The sequence below is a fragment of the Propithecus coquereli genome, unplaced genomic scaffold (assembly GCF_000956105.1).
Source record: "Propithecus coquereli isolate 6110/MARCELLA unplaced genomic scaffold, Pcoq_1.0 Scaffold38, whole genome shotgun sequence".
Taxonomy (NCBI): Eukaryota; Metazoa; Chordata; class Mammalia; order Primates; family Indriidae; genus Propithecus; species Propithecus coquereli.
Window position 1 is genome coordinate 7,233,318 of NW_012149507.1, and position 6,453 is coordinate 7,239,770.

Consider the following 6,453-nt stretch of genomic DNA (forward strand, 5'->3'; position numbering starts at 1 on the left):
CGGGGTCGGGCCGCGCCGGGCCGCGCCGGGCGGGGCGGGGCGCGCGGCGCGCCCGGGGCCGTGCGGGCGGGCGGAGAGGGCAGGCGGCGGGGAGGAGCCAACGGGGTGCGGCGGAGCGCTCAGTCCTGGCCCGGGCGGGCTCTGGGGAGCCACGGCTCTGGAGCGGCCTTGGAGGTCGGGACCGAGGCGGAACTCTCGCTGCTTCTGGTCGCTGTCCTGGCAGCAGCCCCAGCTCTCCTTCCTCTAGGCTGCAGCCAGTCAGGAGACTTCTGGCAAGGAAAGAGTGCATGTTATTCTTGTTACTGTTATTAGGGCGATAGGTTCGTTCTTGGCAAGATGCCTTTTCGTCGGCAGGTACCGGCATTTTAGCACAGTGGAGCTGGGTTTTCAGTGGTACTCCATCCTCAGCCCTCCATGAACTCTGCAGCCGCGTTTACTATTCAGTGGGAAAATTACGAAGCACTGCAGTACTCAACCCTCCCAAGCCAAGCGTGTGTGTCAGGGGAGCATTAAAGTATTGACTTTGGAAGAGAGAGTCAATAGAAGTCAAGCTCAATTTAATTTTTTTGAAAAAGGAAAACAATTTCGTAAAATTCTTTTTAAGTCATTCCTATTAGTTCTTTCACATCATTAACACTCTCACTGCACTCCTCTCCTATATGTGTAATGCTGCCGTTTCAAATTCAAAACATTCAGTGAAACTTAGAATTGTGATTTTATCAGAACTAATGTAGGACATGAGAATAATGGGCATTTCCTCCTAGTTCAGTTGCTTCATTGACTGTGGTGTGAAAGGAGGTGAAAGACTTGTTACTCAACCTACTGATAAAGTAATGTTCTTCACTGCTTTCGGCAGGAAATCGACCTTAATTTATTTCTAACCAATCTTTATTTTTTGCTCAGAGGTCAAATTAAGGAGCTCTAGAAATGGAAAACGTGGATATTTTACCCCACACTGGAAAATGCTATAGATGAACCAATTGTCTTTCTATATAAAAAGGATTGTAGAGTATCTTGGTCCACCAACCTTCTGTGAGTCGGAGTTAGGAAAATATTATATTGTTTGAAAAATGTCTATTTTCATTTTATTAGATACAAGAAATATATAGATATAAAATCCACTGTATAAATCAAGATAGGAAGTAAGTCTTCACAAAAATTGTAGCATAGACAACTAGGCAAACTTCAGGTATTTCAATAAATGCCTTTGCAGTGACTTTTCTTGGCTCCAGTATTTTAAGTCATGTGAATTAGATTTATTTTTAAGCATAGGGCTTAAAATAAGTCTGGCAGTTGCTCTAAAATACATTTCCTAAACCCTGCTTGTCCTTTTTTTATTACCATTTTTAGGTATTCTTAGGAATTTTGTTGTTTCTCAGAGAACATGATGTTGCTTTTCATTTGGACACATATGAAAAAGTGCAGGTAGCTAAGACAATACATGAATGGCGCTAATAAATTTACGTGGGAGTGATAACCAACCCCACAGAGCTACTGGAAATATATGTAGGGTCTACATATTTTACTTACCTACAAGACTATTCTGGTGAGTCTGATGATTGTAACACACCAGTAGTGTCTTTTACCGTAAGATAGATGGACTCTATATCAATTTTTTTTAAATAAAAAGGTCCTCATCTGTATTAGGGTAGAATCATACAACATTAAAGTTCTCTTCCAACTTTAAAATTCTGTTGTCTAATTGTAACTAACTCTTCAAAAACATTGTGAATATTTGAAATTGCTCTTAAAGTATGTTAACATTATTTTTTTTTGAGACGGGGTCTTGCTTTGTTATCCAAGCTGGAGTGCAGGGGCAAGATCATAGCTCTTTGCAACCCCAAACCCGTGGATTCAAGGAGTCCCCCTGCCTCAGCCTCCCAAGTGGCTGAGACTGTAGGTGCATGCCACTACACCGGCTGATCTTTTATTTTTTGTAGAAAGGAGGCTTTGCTTTGTTGCCCAGGTGAGTCTCGAACTCCTGGGCTCAAGCACTCCTCCCACCTCAGCCTCCTCAAGTGCTGGAATTATAGGCATGAGCCATTGCTACTGGCCAAGAACATAAGATTAATTTTACAAAATGCTTACCATGTGCTAGACACTACTCCATACACTCTATACATAGTATCTCTTTAAAGCTACACCACAGATGGGGAAACTGAGGTGCAGAGAAACTACATTACTTGCTTAAGGTCTTGAAAGACACAGAATGGAACAGAGACAATCTAACTACAGAACTTCCACTCATAACTACATAGCTACTGACTGTGCAACTCTATCCAATCCTAATACAGTGAAAAGTACTTAACAATTGTACTTTTTGCATTCTCACAGGTTTAAATGAGTCTGTGTAAAAGAGTTGTAGAATTTGCAGTGTGATCAGTGTGATTACAGCCCCTAGGGAAAGACGTGAAATGATTTTAGCAGGTCAGAATAAAAAGGGCCTTGACAATGCTCAGTAACACTGGATTGACTAGAGGTTCTCAAACACTGCGTCCTAGAACCAGTGGCAGTCCTTGGGATTTTCATGACTTGCAACAAAATGAGAGGAATGAAGACAAGTTTTCATAAAGTAACCAGATCTAATTTAAGATTGTCCTTAAGTCTGAAATTGTCTTTTCTATTTTTTTAAAAAATTAAACATATTTCCTTTGAGAAGCAAGAGTAATAGCAGATGGCACATTTTTAAGCTTAGTCAGCAATTAGAAAAATTACAAAGCTAATTCCATGCAAATATATAGACTAAATTAGTTATATCTTAATTTTTCTGAATTTTGGAATTCAAACATCTGGAAACATTTAGTTTAGATGAGACTGATGCTAAAACCTAATGAGGCTGCAGTGCCGAAAGAATTTGAATGAGGCATATTTGGGATCACAGAAAAATCAGAAAGATTTGGGTGTAGACTTCTGTATAGTAAAATTGTAAAAGACATTAAGTTGAGCATTCCTTTGCTTTTGGTTATTTGATAGGAAATAGACTCAGTTTAGTGTTTATGGAATTTCTTTCATAAACATTGACGTGGTAACTAGCTTCCAAAGATGGCCCCCAATGAACCACGTCTCCTGGTATTCACACCCTTCTGGAGTTCCCTCCCACGCTGAATCTGGGCTGAGAACTTGTGACCTGCTTTAACCAGTACAATGCTACAAGAGCAGCACTGTGCCAGTGTGAGGCCTAAGCTTTGAGAGTGCCTGGCAACTAACAGTTTTGTGCTCTGGGAAGTCAAATTAAACTGAGATCACCATGGTGTGAGGAAACCCAGGCTGACTAACCACATGGAGGACAACTGAGGAATCCAGCAGATCTTGAGAACAGAGACCCCAGACTTATGGCCCATCCCAGCAGCCCCCAGCCTTTGATGGCACATGGGGTAAAAACAGCTTATCCCTCCAAGCACTGCCCATACAGCAGAATCACGAGCAAAATATAAAATGGTTGTTGCTTTGAGCCACTAAGTTTTGGGGTAGTTTCTCAGCAATAGATAGCAAAACAGTTGGATTTCAGGAAAAGAATTATTCACAGTAATTATGTAGAGATATAGATTGGGACCACCTTTTATACTTTTTTATATTACTCATTACACAAGGAAGCTGTCCACAACAGAGCATTGTATTATATAGGAATGACATACTAACTCACGTTAATGTCTTTACTTCAGCAGAACCTCTGTCCAAAAGAAATGTAAACACTTTTTAAACAAATTAAGGAATGCTTTCAGCTTTTAAAAATTATTATGAAGTTATCATATTCTCGTGTAAACACATTTTATCTATATTGTTATATTTCCTCAATTTAGAACATAATCGTGTCTATTCTGTCTCAAAAACACACCAAAAATGCAGGTACAATTGCACATTAATTGTAATTTGGTGCCATAAATTGCATGTTATTTGAAAAATGCATACCGCATATGTGTTAACAATGTGATGTGGCTAAGTTCTTATAGAAATCTTTGCTAACAGTTCTAAGAAAGTGTGATACTTATTATGTTTAATGTAATTTTCCAAAGGGCATTACATTTTTTTTTTTTACATAAAATAACTTCACTTGATTCTGAACAACTTTAGTAAAGAGAAGGTTGTGAAAATTTAGGCTTGGTTCTATTTTAACAGGTTGATTTTATATGATTAATGTTTACCCATAAGTAGTTTATATGTACATATTTTTCTAGATCTGAGAAGTGAATAAAGAATATGTTCCTTTACCTAAGAGTACTCCTTTTGGGATCATCCAAGCTTGTCTTATCTTTTTTTTTTTCCGCAGGACATGCAGGCTTGGGAGTAAAATGTATTTTGACATTTTTAGAACTACCATAGCCTTGGTGCTTCCTAGACAGAGTTAGGGATACAGGCATCTATCAAGATGCAGCAAGGAAAAGCATAGGGCAAGCTGTGAGCACAGAGTACCCTTATGACTTCTCCTGACTCACCCTGGAATGCCTTCCTCTAACATCTGTTTTTTATTTCTTAGAAGCTGCTATTCCATTCAACTGCAAAAATACTTGCATTGACCCTAGAAACAGAATGGAGAAATAGAGGGAAACAGATTTTTGTAAAACAATTACTTCCCTGCTTCATGTCACTGCCATCATGGGGACCCTCTGGTTACCTCACTCACAAACCCAAGCATGCATATAGCTGGGTGTTACAATTTATTCCAAGGGTGGGCTGTTATGTTTGTGGAATCCCTGAGAAGAGATGGTGGGTGTGTGATCATAATAAGAAAAGGAAGCCCAGATCAAGGAGATAATAATAGATACACATAGCTGGTTCCATACACTTTCTCGTTTTTTACAATAGCTTCTTATCCAAATTCTCCCTCCTACCCACTGAGTTCCAAGGCCAAGTGTGCTTTCTGACACATTGCTTTTTAGACTCTTACATCTTCCTCTTTAAGGCTCTTAAATTGGTGAATTGCCTTTTTTGGCAATGACAGTCTCTTCGCCCAATATCTACTTCTCTTTTTTATTTGTCACAACTGGTATCACTCATCTCAGTCCCAACTTTAAGACTTCCATACAAACACTTGGAAACAGAAAAATGTTTCTGACATTTCACCATTTTCTCTTCCCTTCCATCATTCAAATATCCCCTGAAATATAACATCCTCCCTAAAATCTCTATAACTGGAAGAGAGGCATTCATTCCTCATACCCACCCGTCCGTATATAAATGTTACCCATTTACATTCTATATGTTCTTTCTTAACAACCATGATACCTTATGCCCTTTCTCTTTTTTATTTGCAGACAGTGTAAATATTCTGCTAGTTTAATTTATATGTTTGTTTTTGTTTATGTGTTCCTGTCATTGCTGCCTCATACAATCCCTAGGGCATAGGCTAGGACTTTAAAAGCAATAATCATGTTTTTCTTTTCATTATAAAAATAGTGCATGCTTGTTTTAAAATTTTTGGAAAATACGGAAAAGTAAGCAGAGAACAAAAATCACCCGTATTCCCACCACACAATTACAATCACTGTTGATGTTTTTGGAGTTTTTCTTTTAATCTTTTTTTTTTTTTTTTTTTGCCCTCTGCAAACATCTGTTTGTTTTACATGCTATATGTATAATTCCTGTGTACTGTTTTTTTTCTAGCTTACATAATCTTATATTTGCCCTAAATGTAACTTTTAAAAACCTGCATAATATTCCATTCCAGAAATTTACATTACTGTGTTCATCTATAAGTAATATTACTATAAACATCTTTGTGTATAAAGCTTTTTTAAAATTTAAAATTATTTCCTTAGAAGTGATTCTCAAATGTGAGTCAAAGCAGTTTAAATACTTTTGATATATTTTGCCAAATTTTTTTCAAAATGGTCATATGAGTTTACATTGCCACTGTTAAGGTTTGTATGTCTTTTTATCATCTTCTCCCCAGCACCAGGTGTGTCATTTACATCGGAGCTCATTGGTGTATTAATTTGCATATCTTTGATTGTTATGAGGTTGAATATTTTTTATGTTTTTCAGTTAGTTGTTTTTCTTTTTCTAATGCATTAATTTATGTTCTGTGCCTATTCATTGATTGAATTAGAATTTTTCTCATATATCATACTAACCTTTCTTTTATTAATTGCAAATTTTTACCAATTTTTTATTTACGTTAAAATTTTGTATGTATTTTTGACAACCAAAATGTTTACTTTTTAAACTTCTGTCAAATCTGTTCTTTTTTTAGAATTTCTCTTGCTATTTTTATGTTTAGAAAGTCATTCTACCTTCCAAAAGTTTGAAATATATTTACTTCTATTTTCTTTTGTCCCCCCACTGCACCCCCCACACCCTCCTGCCGTGGCTTGGTTTTCCATATTTTGTTTTCATTATAATTGAAATGTATTTTGATATATTGAATAAGACGAGAGTCTCGTTGTACTTTTTCAAACCACTAAACAATTCTATTAACACCATCTATTCCTTTTCCTTTTTTTTTTTTTTTTTTTT